General features: G+C 43.0%; 1 protein-coding gene and 1 long non-coding RNA gene across 2 annotated transcripts in view; one reads left to right on the top strand and one right to left on the bottom strand.

The window, feature by feature from the left end:
- The window catches only part of LOC135405124 (spindlin-Z-like), a 71,325-nt gene that overhangs the window by 16,619 nt on the left and 38,503 nt on the right, over positions 1-16,203 (top strand). The gene's annotated exons all lie outside the window — the stretch shown is intronic.
- The window catches only part of LOC135405133 (uncharacterized), a 70,942-nt gene that overhangs the window by 6,539 nt on the left and 48,200 nt on the right, over positions 1-16,203 (bottom strand). The gene's annotated exons all lie outside the window — the stretch shown is intronic.

The following is a 16,203-nucleotide window of genomic DNA, read 5'->3' on the forward strand; positions in this document are numbered from 1 at the left end:
AATATTAATACTGCAAAACCTAGGCAAAAACTCTGAAGCAAAAGAACTTACAATGAATAAGTAAAGCAAGAACTTGAGCACCCACCCTAAAGCAAAGGAACTAACAAAGAATAAGTAAAGATTTTAAAGTACTATGGAGAAAAAGTAAAATTAGTGTATGTGTATAAAGTGATTGCTCACCCCAAGGCATTCCAAGAAGGTGGAGGGAGAAAAGGTAGCCCGTCAGTTACCTCCACAGGATTGATGGAACTTCTCCCAGATTTTTGCTTATGTCTAATCTCTTTTTATACCTTTTTCTTTAGGCAGTTGAGTGGCTATAGTCAATAAACTAATTTTTGGGGTGATAGACAGATGAAATAGGCCCAAAGATCCACTTCCATGTTGGGGGGGTGGGGAAAGACCGTGTTATCTCCATATCACTCCTTTCTTTGTTCTAATCCTTTTATTAGTTTCTGGGAATGTCTCCCCAGGTGCTGGGTTTTTCCAGGAAACCATCAGGAGCCTTTTTCTTCTTTTTGTGTGGCCTTATCTATCACCTTACAACCTGGCTTTATTTAATTAATTAATTTAATTATTTATTATTACTAAACCAGCTTACAGAAGAATCTGAATTATTCTTTTTCTCTTCTTAAAATGCTTCTACTTTGTTACCCCACAAACTGATGTCATCAGCGTATTGTAGATGTTCAGGGGCATCACCCCATTCCAATGCAGTTTGGATTAGTCTATCACGAATGGAAGGGCTGTGCTTCCACCACTGGGGCAGTTGATTCCAGGTGTATTTGATACTCCTCCATGTGAAAGTAAACTGTAACCTGCAACTGCTGCCAAAGGAGTTGAGATAAAAAAACATATCACTTGTCTGCCTTTGACTCCAGTTCATATTGGAGTTCTAGCATGTCTGGTATGGCAATACTCAGTGGTGTGACTTCATTCAGGCTATACTAGTCTGCTTTCATCAGACTTTGACACTGGCCATATGGGACTGTTAAAGGATAAGTGAGTCTTGCTGATCACTTGGTTCTCCAGTTGATGAATTGGCTTATGTATGGGAGCCAGAGAGTCTTGGTTTGTGTGATATTGTCACCAGTGTACTGTCCTGGTTAGAACCGACTCCTGCTCTTCTTTGACCTGCAGCAACCCCACAACAGAAAGATTGCTTGAGAGGACAGGCAGGGTAGACAGCTGTTTAACTTTGTGTGTTAATGGTGGCTACACCAAAAGCCTACTGATACCCTTTTAGGTCCTTGAAGTACCCTCTCTTGAGGTAGTCTATGTTATGTATACACAGGGCTTCCAAGCCAGTCAGAATAGGGTGCTTTCGCACTTGTCTCCTGTGCACTGATGTTTACCAAAGCCTTGTACTTTTGTTGGTCTGATGTTTCAGGCCATCAAATTTACACATTTTGTATACCTAGTCATCTCTTCCCTCCTCCTGGCTGGAGGCAGGGACCCTCTCTCTCTGTTCTTGATTGGAGTATTCACTGTCTAACCCTTGCAGTGCCAGACCAGAAGTCCCCTCACCAGAATCAAGGAAAGTGATCGCAGTCTTTCTTCTATGTGTGGGAGATTGACGATTGCCTTCTTGTGTCTCAACAGCAATTAAACAGATGACCTTCTTGGATGGCCCCCTTCTTAGCTTATCCTTGACTGAATACTACCATGCCCACTAAACCGTATCACAAAGTGCCACATCTAGTCTTTTGAACACTTCCAGGGATGGCGACTCCACCACTTTCCTGGGGAACCTGTTCCAATGCATAACCACTCTTTCAGTGAAGAAATTTTTCCTGCTATCCAACCCGAACCTCCCCTGATGCAACTTGAGGCCATTTTACTTTCTCCTATTCCTAGTTGCCTGGGAGAAGAGGTCAACCCCCACCCTGCCACAACCTCCTTTCAGGTAGTTGTAGAGAGCAATAAGGTCTCCCCTGAGCCTTCTTTTCCCCAGAATAAACAACCTCAGTTCCCTCAGCTGCTCCAGACCCTTCACCAGCTTCATTGCCTGTCTCTGGACATGCTCCAGCCCCTCAATGTCTTTCTCGTAGTGAGGGGTCCAAAACCAAACACAATACTTGAGGTGCAGCCTCACCAGGGCCAAGTACAGAGGGACAATCACTTCCCTAATCCTGCTGACCACACTATTGCTGATACAAACCAAGATGTCGTTGGCCTTCTTGGGCACCTGGGCACACTGCTGGCTCATGTTCAGCTGCTGTCAACCAACACCCCCACATCCTTTTCTGCTGAGCAGCTTTCCAGCCACTCTTCCTCAGACCTGTAGCTCTGCATGGGGTTGTTGTGAACAAAGTGTAGGACTCAGCACTTCACCTTATTGAACCCCTTATTGAATGGTTGGCCTTAGCCCATCCAGCCTGTCCAGATCCCTCTGCAGAGCCTTCCTACTCTCCAACAAATCTACACTCCTGCCCAACTTTGCATTGTCTGTGAACTTACTGAGGGTATGCATGATCCCCTTGTCCAGGTCATCAATGAAGATGTTAAACAGGATTGGCCCCAATATTGAGCCCTGGGGACCACCACTCATGACTGACGGCCAGCTGAATTCACCATCACTTGCTGGGCCCAGCCATCCAGCCAGTTTTTTACCCAGTGAAGAGTGCACCTGTCCAAGCCATGGGAAGCCAGTTTCTCCAGGAGAATGCTGTGGGAAACAGTGTCAAAGACTTTACTGAAATTCAGGTAGACAACATCCGCAGCCTTTCCCTTGTCCACTGAGCGAGTCACCTTGTCATAGAGGAAGATAGGGTCAGTCAAGCAGGACCTGCCTTTCCTAAACCCATGCTGACTGGGCATGATCAACTGGTTGTCCTGTACGTGTCACATGATAGCACTCTAGATGATCTGCTCCATGACCTTCCCTGACACCAAGGTCAGGCTGACAGGCCTGTAGTTCCCCAGATCACTCTTCTGACTCTTCTTATAGATGGGCATCACATTTGCTAATTTCCAATCACCTGGGACCTACCTGGTTGACCAGGACTGCTAGTAAATGATTGAAAACGGCTTGGTGAGCTCTCCCTCCAGCTCCCTCAGTACCCTTGGGTGAATCCCATCCAGCTCCATGGACTTGTGCAGGTCTAAGTGGCACAGCAGTTCACTGACCATCCCCTCCTGGATTATGGGGGCTTTATTCTGTTCTCTGTCTTCAAGATCAGGGTACCCTGAAGACAACGGGTCTTACTAAAGACTGAGGCAAAGAAAACATTAAGTACCTCAGCCTTTTCCTTATCTTTTGTCACTATGTTTCCCCCCCATCCAACAAAAGATGGAGATTCTCCTTGGCCCTCCTTTTGTTTCTGAAACAGTTTTTGTTGTCTTTTACAGCAGTGGCCAGATTAAGTTCTAGCTGGGCTTTGGATCTTCTAATTTTCTCCCTGCATGACCTCATGACATCCTTGTAGTCCTTCTGAGCTGCCTGCTCCTTTTTCCAGAGGTGATAAACTCTTTTTCTCCCTGAGTTTGAGCCAAAGCTCTCTGTTCTGCCAGGCCAGTCATCTTCTGTGCTGGCTCGTCTTTCAGCATGGGGACAGGCTGCTCCTGCTCCTTTAAGATTTCCTTCTTAAAGCACATCCAGCCTTCCTGGACTCCTTTGTCCTTCAGGACTGCCTCCCAAGGACTCTCTCAAGCAGTCTCCTAAACGGGCCAAAGTCTGCCCTCTGGAAGTCCAAGGTGGCAGTTCTGCTGACCTCCCTCCTTATTTCTCTGAGAACTGAAAACTATCATTTCTTAATCGCTATGCCCAAGATGACCTCTGACCAGTCCTTCTCTGTTTACAAACAGCAGGTCTAGCAGTGTACCTCCCCTGGTTGGCTCACTAACCAACTAAGTTCTAGATAACTAAGAAGTTATTTTCTACACATTCCAGGAACCTCCTGGACTGTTTCCTCTCTGCTGTGTTGTATTTCCAGCAGACATCTGGTAGGTTGAAGTCCCCCATGAGAACAAAGGCCAGCAATTGCAAGATTTCTCCCAGCTGCTTATAGATTATTTCATCTGTCTCTTCATCCTGGTTGGGTGGTCTATAACAGACTCCCACTAGGATATCTGTGTTATTGGCCTTCCCCCTGATTCTTACCCATAAGTACTCAACTCTATCAGTACCATCATCTGGGAGACTGAAATGCTAAAGGTTAATGACTTAATTGGCCATTTGCAAAAGCAGCAGGGTGCTTTGCTGAGGCCAGGTTTGCATCCCCCAACTGAAGGGGAAGAGGAGAGTTTTTGGATGTGTTGTGGTGAAACCTCTGATAAGAACAGCCCCCTCTCTTTTCCTTATATATTTTCTTAAGTCATATTTTTATACTTTTATATTGCTATATTTCTATAGATAATAACCAAAACAGCTATATACCTCCTTTCCATTGAAACCAAATTGTTCTAAAATAAACCTGCCATATATATACACCGGTCATTTAGTGTCATTTCAGTCTAATCCGCCCCAAGGGATCTATTAGAAAGAACCTCAGTTACCCCACCTCAGGGGTGGGTTGTAACACATCAAGCTCCAGATGATCAAAACACTCCCTAACATACAGGGCTACCCCACCACTTCTCCTTCCTTACCTATCCCTTCTGAAGACTTAATAGCCATTCCAGTTATGTGAGTCATCCCACCATGTTTCTGTGATGGCTACTATATCATAGTTTTCCTGCTGCACAATGGCTTCCAGCTTCTCCTGTTTGTTGCCCATGCTATGGGTGTTGGTGTAGATGCACTTCAGTTGGGCTATTGACCCTATTGCCTTTTTGCGGGGAGAAGCCCTAATTCACGTGTGACCATTCTTAGGTACTTCTGGGATTTCTAACACATCAATAACCCTTGCATCCTTGCTTTTGCATGGATCTTCATCCCCTACCTCTGCTGATATGGCAGACTGAAGGACCTTGGTAACATGTTGTTCCTCAAACAGTGGTGTGGCACCTCCAGGCTTACCTCTGTCTATCCTGGCTTTGTCCCCATCCCTCTTCCAATCTAGTTTAAAGCTCTCTCAACAAGCCCTGCTCACTCCTGAGCTAAAATTCTTTTCCCTCTTTGAGACAGGTATGCCCCATCTGTTTCCAGCAGGCCTGGTGTCATGTAAACTGACCTACTATCAAAAAACCCCAAATTCTGCTGGTAACACCAGTCTCAAAGCCAGGTATTCATCTGTGTGATTTTCCTGTTTCTTGCCCCATCATTCCCTGCAACTGGCAGGACAGAAGAGAACACTACTTGTGCTCCAGATCCTTTGACCAGTCATCGCAAGGCCCTGAGGTCGCTCTTGGTGGTCTGCAGCCTTCCTGCTGGGACTTTGTCGCTGTCCACCTGAAAAACCAATAGCAGGTAATAGTCAGTGGGCTGTACCAGGCTGGGAAGTTTCTTGTTGATGTCTCTTACCCAGGCTTCAGGGAGGCAGCAGACTTCTCTATGGGTTGGGTCTGGTCAGCTTATCGGGCCCTTTGTTCCTTTCAGAAGGGAGTCACCAATGACTGCTACTTCTTTACTACTAATACTCCCACCCTTCTTTTTATCTTAACTGAGGAGGTCATGGTGCAGTGAGTAGACTGCCCTGCCCTGGTCGACCCATCCAACCTGGATGGACCTTCATCCACATTCTCATTTCCCTGGTCCTCAGATTGCAGGGTCTCATAACTATTGTATAAGGGCACCTGGGAAGGTGAGGTAGGTCGGGAGGGGATTTGCCTGCCACCCTGAGCAGAAACCTGTTTCTACTCCCCTCCATCTCTAAGGTCCCCTCCTGCCTTGTGGTGAGACAGTAGGGGATCCATTGATTCTTGTGAAGTGGATGGCAAATGCATTTGTCTAAGGCACGGTAGAGTGCAGCTCCTCCAATCTCCTCCTCAGAATCCCTAACACTTCTTAGTCTTTCTACTTCGTCTCTCAGCTCCTCCATCAGGCTGACCAGATTGTTGACTTAATCGCACCTCACGCAGCTGTTGTCTCTGCTGCCCTCTGAGAGCAGTGCCAGACTTTGGCACTCCTTGCAGCCTAAGACCTGGATGGTCTTGGACACTCTGGGCCACCACATCCTTTATGGTGTGTGCAGAGGAAACAACTTCTGTCCAAGTGGAAACCATATCTGAGCTCCCTTGGTGAAGGCAATGACTCGGCTAACTACTTTAGCTGGCAGTGCCTCCAGTGCCCTCCCTGCGCACCCTTCTTCGCGATCTGCCACGCAAACTGCTGCGCTAACTGCCATGCCATGCCATGCCCTGTTTGTGGGAGTTTTTTCCATAGAAGGTGGAAAAATCCCACTTGACTTTTTTTTTTTTTTGTTCAAGTCTATTGACAGATGGGTGCTGTAATGCAGACAAGAACATGTTAAAGTTCCATGCCTTGTATTTCCCACAGTAACCATCTGTGTAAGCATAAGGGTGCTACAGACAAGGCTAAAAACTATTTCAGAGGAAATGTTTTTTTGTCCTTGAACCACAATAAATTTTTTGAAACAGGAATAGCTGCTTTGTGACTTGGGGAGGGTGAGAATCCTATGCTTTCACGCTCTCTCTACTGGTGTTTTCATTACAATTTTCAAATGTATATGTGAGTTCTGAAAATTAGTGTTGTGAGATGATACTCTTCAGAAGTTAGTGTGGTCATCGAGCCCCTGAAACTTAAAATACTAAGCAAGTTCATTAAAATATTATTTTATAATATTGACTCTAATGAAGTTTTTACTGCTGCCTTTACTGCTGAGTTAAGTATGCACTCAATCTGTGATTATTTCAAAATATCTGTTGCAAAAATAAGACCCCTTAAATGCTAAATTGAATGAAGTGAGATGGAGTGCTTTAACAATGTACATAATGAGGAAAATCCAGTGGAAATAGAGAAAAAACTATACTGCTTGTCTCAGTAACAACTATATCTTGCTAATTCAAGGGGAAGAACAAGTATAGCAAGAAACATCAGAAATGGTACTTTCAGGATTTCTGTCTGTCCTTTTATTTTTAATGAATTTAAATGCAGTGTTTGTGTTCTCATAAAACTGTACTAATGCTTCAAGTTCATGAACCTCATGTTTCACATGAAATATTATGTCTAACTTCAGTGTCGCTAAGCTAAAGATGTGCCGAAACATGGTTTAGACAAAACTTGTTCACACTATTGGCTTGGAAGGCTTCTGAAAGATTGCTATCCTTTGTAAAGCTACCTATCTAGTTCTGAACATTTGGAGTATTACCTAAGGGGTAGGAAATATTGGGATAATTGTTCAATTAAATATTACTGTTAATTGTTCTTCCAATATGTTTTTTTATTCTTTAGGACTCCTAAATTATATTGACTTTTGTAGTTTTATGCTATTAATAGGGAGTTCTTGCCTCCAGACCTTCTCAGAAAACCTTTTTTTGCTCTACAATATGGTAAAATCCTAATTTATCCATTTGCTTATGCTGAAATTGTTATTAAAAATAAACTGCAACGTGTTTTCTCTCACATTCAATGTTGTTGAAACAAAGTTGAAAGATAAAAGTTTCATGGCTAGGCTTCGCAAACGGAGATTTGGGAAGGCTCTATCCGCATTTGTTGCAGGCACACTGGTGGCTTATGAGGCCAATACGTGACAGACATATCCGGTTGCAAAAGGCACAGCAGAAAGACTCCTTAGAAGGTGTATTCTGCAAGACACAGTTCTTTCTGCATTGCCTTTTCTCCTCAAGGGTGATCCTGCGTGCGTTCTCAAAGGAGACATCTGCGTTATAGATGGCATGTCTCCAGGCCTCCCGATTGGAGGCCAGAGTAGACAAGTTATGGTGATCAATATGGCCAAGGCTGAGGTGTTGTTTCAGGGAGTCCTTTTATCTTTTCTTTGGGGCTCCTCTGTTGCGGCAGCCGGTGGCAAGTTCACCATAAAGCATGATCTTAGGGAGGTGGTGGTCCTTCATCCTGGAGACGTGCCCTGCCCAACGCAGCTGTGTTCTCAGTAACATGGCCTCAATCCTTGTGACTGCTGCTTGCTCTAGAACAGATGTATTGGTCACAAAATCTGACCAGTGGATGTTTAGGATTGTACGGAGGCAGCGTTGATGGAAGCGTTCTAGGAGACGCAGGTGGTGGCGGTAGATGACCCATGATTCGGATCCATATAAAAGAGTAGACAGCACAATGGCTTTGTAAACACTGATCTTTGTACTTTTCTTCAAGTGTTTATTACGCCATACTCTTTTATGGAGTTTTCCAAAAGCACTATATGCCTTTGCTAACCTGTTGTCTATCTCTCCGTCAATCTTACCATCCGAGGAGATGAGGCTACCTAGGTAATTAAACTGCTGGACTGATTTGAGCACTGATTGGCCAATGGTGATGTGGGGATGATGGGGGACTTCCTGAGGTGCAGGTTGATGGAGGACCTCTGTCTTCTTTAAGCTGACTTCCAGCCCGAAGAGCTCAGCAGCGTCTGCAAAGCAGGATGTTAAACGCTGCAGGGCAGAGTTGAAAGATAAAAGTTTACGAAAAGATTAAAAACCTTTTCATTCTTCATTCAGTTCCAGGATCATTATAAAATATTATAATATGATCCCTAGAATTTTGAGTGTACGCCTGTGCTGAAGATAAAAGCCTGTATTTATCTGAATATAATCTGATCTGGTTTTCATCACTTTTTAAGATGTTTTAAATGTGGTGGTGGTATTAGAATGTATTTTATTATGCTGGCTTTTACTGAAAACATCCGTATACAGTACATTTTTTTTCTAGGTATTCTCATATTAAAAAGGGAAAGAAAACCAGGTGAACTTCAGGTAGCACTTTTTTTTTTTCCTTTTAACAGCAATGGTACAGCATTTATAATTCCATTGTCAACAAGAGCCACTTCTGTAGACACCCAACAAGGGATGGTTTGTACAAATTTCAGATTATTTCAACCTTCTGTTTAATAACCTATGGTTACATCAATATAGCATTTTACAGTAAATTTAATTTGCAATTTTATTTTTATATTGTGCGGGATCTGCTGGACCCCTAAAAATCTATGGAGCCTGATGGGATTCATCCCAGAATCCTAAAAGAGCTGGCTGATGTCATTGCAAAACCTCTCTCGATGATTTTTGAGCAGTCTTGGTAATCCAGAGAGGTCCCATCTGACTGGAAGCTGGCAAACGCTGTCCCAATTTTCAACAATGGCAAGAAGGAGGACCCCAGAAAGTACAGGCCTGTCAGTCTCACTTCAGTGCCTGGTAAAGTTAAAGAGAAGATTATTCTGGGAGGTACTGAAAAACACCTGAAAGACAACGCAGTCATTGGTCACAGCCAGCACAGAGGAAAGTCCTGCTTATCAAACCAGATTTCCTTCTGTGACAAGGTAACCCACCTAGTTGATCAAGGTGTCTTAGTTTAACAAGACAAAATATTTGCTAAGAAGGGCAGGATAGAAAAACAAAAAAAACCCCACCCAAACTCCTCCCTCTAAGTTATTATAACTTCAAAATTAAGAGGCTTCAGGTGAAAAAGTGTGGAAAAGAAAATAACAGCTCTTTACTAAATATATATAACAAAACAGAACAAGCAACACTACCGTAACCAAAACCTTCACCAAAACAATTAACTATCTTTGCAGCAAGAAATTCTTTATTGCAGTGCTGGGTGCAATCCTAAGTCACAGGGGCCTGGAAAGCACCCTGCCGTTTGAAAAACGCCTTTTTGTACCCTCTTGGTTACATAAGCTGTTACATATTCAGTAGGTGACAGGTATTTTACCTTAAAAGGTGTTACCCTCCCTCCTGATTGATTGGTACCAATCTGCACACAAAGACCGGCCATGTGGCCGAGAGTACATTTTTATTTTTATACTTTCCCTATTCCTGGCTGCAAAGTTTCCCTGGCATCAGGCCCAGACAGGGCCTTCCACCGTACAGCTTTCACAATACACCTAAAAAAAAAACCCCTTGGAATTAAATGAAAGAAAAGAAAATCCCACCACCTTCTGTTTTCCACTAATTTCATTTTGCTTATAATAAAACCAGATTATTTATTTCTCATAGCAGGGGGTGGGCTCTGACGTCCTTGCTGCTAGTGGGGGACACGAGGCAGGTCGGCTCTGAGAGCGCTCCCTCCAGACAGTCCACACCAGGCCCGGGCCCTCCCTCCTCAGCAATTGAGGCGGCGGCTGGCCAGGGATGGGGGTGCCGATCCATGCAGTGAAGAGCAGGGAGACCCAAAGGCCCCCAGGGCTGCGTGATGCTGCCCGTTCCTTTTCCCGTCATATCCCCTTCCCCCTCCCCCACCCCGCCCTGCCTGGTGCCTTGCTTTGGTCTCAGCTTAGCATAAGCTGTTCTGTGCCATGTTCAAACTCCTTGCCCATGCTTCTGCCCTCCCCCATGCCTCAGGACCTAGGCAGGAGAAACAAAGGGAGTCCCACTTTTGCAGAGAAAGCCATTAACTTTTTCAATAGGACAGTAATTAAGGCCCAAGCTAGAAAAACGATGAAGCCAGATGTTTATCTTATCCTAGCAGAGACTATTTTGGTGTGGAAAATTCACAAAAAAGTATGAAACTATAACACAAGGGAAGTGAGTAGATGTAATAATTTTGGATTTCAGTAAAGCTTTTGATACCATCTCTCACAGGATCCTTCTGGACAAAATTTCTAGCACACAGCTGGATAAACACATGCAGTAAGTGAGCAATTGGCTCATGGGGTTGAGCACAGAGGGTAAGAGTGAATGGGGTGACAGTAGGGTTCTGCAGGGCTCCATCTTAGGCCCTGTTCTCTTCAACATCTCCATAAATGACTAGGATGCAGGACTGGAAGGGATACTAAGCAAGTTTGCAGGTGAGGAGCAAAACTTGGGAGGAGCTGTTGACTCCCTCGAAGGCAGGGAGGCCCTGCAGAGAGACCTTGACAAATTGGAGGACTGGGCAATCACCAACCATATGAAAGTTCAAGAAGGGAAAGTGCCGGATTCTGCACCTGGGATGGGGCAACCCTGGATGTATATACAGACTGGGGAATGAGATGCTGGAAAGCAGTGATGTGGAAAGGGAGCTGGGGGTCTTGGTTGATGGCAAGTTGAATATGAGTTAGCAGTGCCCTGGCAGCCAGGAGGGCCAACTGTCCTGGGGTGTATCAAGCAAAGCATCGCCAGCCCATCGAGGGAAGTGATTGTCCCGCTCCGCTCTGCACTGGTGCGGCCTCACCTTGAACATTGTGTATAGTTTTGGTCACAGCAATATAAGAAAGATATTAAGCTGTTAGAGAGTGTCCAAAGGAGGGCAACAAAGATGGTGAAAGGCCTAGAGGGGAAGCTGTATGAGGAGCAGCTGAGGTCACTTGGTCTGTTCTGCCTGGAGAAAAGGAGACTGAGGGGAGACCTCATCATGTTCGACAACTTCCTCATGAGGGGAAGAAGAGGGGCAGGCACTGATCTCTTTTCTGTGGTAACCAGTGACAGGATCCGAGGGAATGGCTTGAAGTTGTTTCAGGGGAGGCTTAGGGTAAATATTAGAAAAAGATTCTTCACCCAGAGGGTGGTTGGGCACTGGAACAGGCTCCCCAGGGAAGTCGTCACAGCATCAAGCCTGATAGAGTTCAAGAAGCGTTTGGACAGTACTCTCAGGCACATAGTATGACTCTTAGGGATGGTCCTGTGCAGGGCTAAGGGTTGGACTCAATGATGCTTGTGGGTCCTTTCCAACTCAGCATATTCTGTGATTCTGATTCTGTGATACAAATATATATATACACACACACAGTTTGTCTACCTGTACTGCTTGTTTCTGTACACTTCTAGACAAATAACAATAAATCTATGGGTAGAGGAAAAGCTGTAGAGGATAGCAGGAGGGAGGGAAAGTAGTGCTTGATTTGGGGTCTGTCGAGTGATAAATCCATCACTGAAATGTATTGCTCTTTGTCATCAGTTGTAAATAATTTTTCTGTTCACAGAGCTAGTTTGCTATAATCTCTCTTCCCAGATGTCAGATGTTACTACTCCTACTAAATCCTAGTGGCATATCATTTGCTGTAGCATGTTTTCATGCTGATTTGGAATTTAGGTGGCTGAATTTTCATACCTCAAGAAGTTTAAAATATCCAACACAAACTAAAAGCGGGTGTATATTTTTATATTCTCCCATTATTTAGGAGATATTTTAACATTATCTTGGGGGAGGGGTGTGTACAGAAGACTTGCATAGGGTCACCCATTCTATTCATATGATAAGAATTAGGGAATATTAATCTACAGACCTGACTCATCCAACTTGTTAGTGCCAAAACCACTGTACTACTTCAGCTGACATGTATATCAGCGATTCTGAATTTAGCTATGGAAATCAAAATATTACGTACCAAGAAATCTCTTTAACTGACATATTTCCTTTCAGAATTACTTTTGTTCACAGAAGAATGCTCTCATGTGGTTTACAATTAAGATTTGCAGAGGGGATTAAACTGGCTCGTGAGGAAAACTGCAGAATCTGTGCTCTGAGTATACATGCGGTTTTTTCCCTCCTTTTGCTTTTATGCTGGGAAAAAAAGAATTAAACATAGCTCTATTTTCTTGCCTTGATATTCTGTCTTCCTCCTTACCCTGATAAGATGATTTGTACTGTTATCATTAAAACTAGTATGGTGACTGATAATTTGTAGACCTTGCCTGTTTTAATCCATCATTTAACCTTTCTTGTGTGAAACACTCCAAAATAATTACAACAGTATCTTACAAAGTATTCATCTAGCTTGCACGTTGTTTTTCATGTGCGTTCTGACCTAAGAAAGAAAACACAGAGATGTTTTTTGTTTGTTTGTTTTTGTGGGTTGTTTGTGGGGTTTTAGTAAGAAAAACACCTGGGATGGTGACTAGTTGTAGCTGATGGCTGATCAGAATGTTCTTTAAATGAAACTTTGTCCTGGTTTTATAGACAATGTGTGCCAGGAGACGGGACCTCCACTGGAATAGAAACCCTTCCCCCTGAATTAGGAAAATTTGAAATTATGAAGCGTTGGACTAAAGTGTAAAAACGAATAACAGTTTTACTAAAAACGGAAAACAAAACAGAACAAAACAACAACCAAACAATAACAGAGAAAATGTCACCCAAAAATCACTCTTTCAAAGTGGTTGGTCGGCTCTGGCCAAGAAGCGGCGGTGGCTGTGGTCAGAACAGGGAGGAGCAGGCGTGGGGTGGGCGGCCGGCAGTGAAAGTGCAGGGAGCTGGCGCGGTCAGGGACCTCCCGGATTCCGTGGCAGGGGTGAGAGGGAGCCAACTGGAACTGCCAACCTCTTCTTTTCCCTCCAGTACTTGTGGGATTCCTGCTTCTGGGATCCCCTCAGTTCTCACGGAAACCTCCATCTTCCCCCCCCCCTCCCCTCCACTCCTCTGCGGTTGGCAGAAACGGTGGCTGCCGTGCGCCGACCCCTCCCTCTCCAAAGCCACATGGTGGCATGGAGGCATGGAGAAATTCAGCAAGAAAATCTAAACCATGACAAACTTTTAACTGAGCTGTTGGTGACCTGTGTAGTCAGGTATGGGGGCAATCATTTTCAAACTGGTAGACTGTGATGCTTTTCTAAAAAAGATACTGGTATGCTGTAAAGGCTATTATAGTGTGATCTGGATGTGTCAGTTTAGATAAAAAAAAAGCTACCTGTATTTTATGTGCTATATGAAAGAACAAAGTAGTGGTTTTTGAACTGGTTCACTAAACTGTTGCTGACTTTCAGAAGTCATGCTGAAATATTTTTAAGTGACTTAGCGGTTTCTCATTTCACATTGCTCAAATACTAAACTCTAGTGCTGTCAACAGAATTACCCTCAAAAGTTGTTTTGTCATCTTATATACATCCTCCTAACAAGGAATTTCCATTCTTCCTCAACAGTATGGCTTATCGTTACTTAGTGTGTCAGAATCACATCACAAATTTTTTTGTGTGTGGAACATGGCATTCTTAGACTTATAAATATTATGAATGACAACGGCACATAATTATCAAGAAAAAAAATCAACCCATACAATTCAAAACCTTTTATGACAAAAAAACACCTTAAAAGCTGTATATTTTCCCAATTTATTTTAATAAAGCAAACAAGATTTCAAAAGTTCTTACATATGCTTTAAAGTTCAAGATGTTCTCAAAGTAACTGATCTTCAAAAATCTCATTTTATCTCTCCTTATTAATGCCTTTAGAATTGTCAGTGTGAAACTGACTTGTAAAGAATTCAGAATACTAATTTTAGGAAAATTAAGTTTCATTTCCTTCCTGTGAAAATCATAAGTGTTGAATTCATCACAGTTACTTGGATTAGTTTATATTATAGAAAATGTTTGAATTGCTGAATTAGCTTTTCACTTGGTCTCGTGTCCTTAGGTTCAGAGAGCACTGTGAAAAACTGCTTTAAGTGTTAGCAATTGCATTGTGACTTTAAAAGGATTAGGAAGCCTTCTAAGAGGTATGTCTTTGTTGGCATAGTAGTGACTGGGGACAGATTATTCCAATAAAATGCTTACTAACTGGCAGAAAGCCAAAATTTGTGTGTTGTTTAATTTTTCTTTGTAAATACAGCTACGTAATAAAAAAATGAAACTAAATTACAATTTCAGTTTGCTGAAAAAGGGAGAAGGCCACTGATGATTGACAGATTACAGAGAACAATATTAATCTCATTTCTTAAGGAAACCAGGTGTTGCAACCTGCCCCAGAAGGGGAGGGTAACCCAGGTTCTTATTGATAAATCCCTTGGGGTGGATTAGAGTGAAACCACACTGAATAATTGGTGTTTGTAAACATATATATGTAGGGTTTATTTTAGAACAATTTTGTTTCAAAGGTAAACAGGTATGTTGCCGTTTTGGGTGTTATCATATATAGCAAGACAGCAATATTAAAGCATAGTGATATAGCACTATTAAAGCATAAAGATAACACTTAAGGAAATGCCTAAGGGAGAGAAAGGGAAAGAAAGGATAAGGGTGGAAAGATGTATATATATAGTCACCATCCACTGGATCCAGCGATGAGATTTGGTAGTCGCAGCTTCCATGTCTGTTGGTTGAAGTGGTGGTCTTGATCTTTTGGGGCTGGGGGAAGCCCCCCACCAAACTCAAAGATGTTATGAATTATTATACACTTCTAGCTCAGGTGGGAACACTTTGTACCTCCCCGGGGTGGAGAGTTTTACTATGGATAGTGTCACAGGATGTGTCACTGAGTCTCTGACATCTCCTAAGACAGCTGCAGCTGCCTATTGTGTCAGCATCAATCATGGTCCATCAGGGTCTGACATTTGAGATGCATAGCCCAGGCTAGATGCAGAGTTATCATGTAAAGGGAGGACATTGGCATGATAAAAGGGATTCTCCCACCTCTCCAGATTTGCCTCTTCTTAGCCTCTTCCCTTATCTGTAAATCCAGTTTGTAGCTTCAGGTATGCATCTGCACCCAGCATAGTTGGACAATGGCACCCACTTATCTGATCTGAAGGTCCTTTGGTGGTATTCAGGGAGGGATAGGCTTTGCTGGGTGAGCAGCTGTTTCTTTTCAGTTTGCAAAAGTCTTTTGGTGATCTTAGAATGTGTAAGTTGTTACCTGTTTCAGTCTCTGAAACCAGACTAAAAGGATGAGCTGACCTAACCTGTTGTTTTAGCTGTGTGCAGCATTGAAATAAATGGATTAATTAGGAGAAATGTTTGCTGTCCAGAAACAGTAGTCTGAAATAGTTGATCTGTAATTCATCAAAATTTTAAATGATAACAAGTGTCTGTAATTTAAATCTTGGAAAATATTTTAAAGCATTGTCCTCCCATATCTCCCTAATCTAGAGGAATGTGATTACTAAATATTTCAGGAATCTGAATTTAGGTGTAGCAAATCAGCAATGACTTTTGCAAATCTTCTATAAACTAGTGACTTCACAAAATAGTAGTTTGAGTGTTGCAGTAGAATCTGTGGGGGTTTTTACCTTTTATGTAAGATTTTTTTTCTACATTTTTTAATGTATCTGTAGAGAAGGAATTCTCATATGTGAGTGGGAAGCATTTTGTTTTCTAACAAGTGGTAATAGTTGGTTTGTTCTTTATGTCTGGTGAAGGTAGTACAGTTTCTTCTGCTTTCAGGCAGGGTTTTTGAAGTACTAATCATTCTTCCCTATACTAACTAATAGATGGGGGTTGGGTTTTTTTATGAGGTTTTTCTATGTGTATCTGTGTGGATGACTGATCTGATACAGAACTTGCATT

This window comes from Pseudopipra pipra, chromosome W (assembly GCF_036250125.1).
Source record: "Pseudopipra pipra isolate bDixPip1 chromosome W, bDixPip1.hap1, whole genome shotgun sequence".
In the NCBI taxonomy this organism is placed as follows: Eukaryota; Metazoa; Chordata; class Aves; order Passeriformes; family Pipridae; genus Pseudopipra; species Pseudopipra pipra.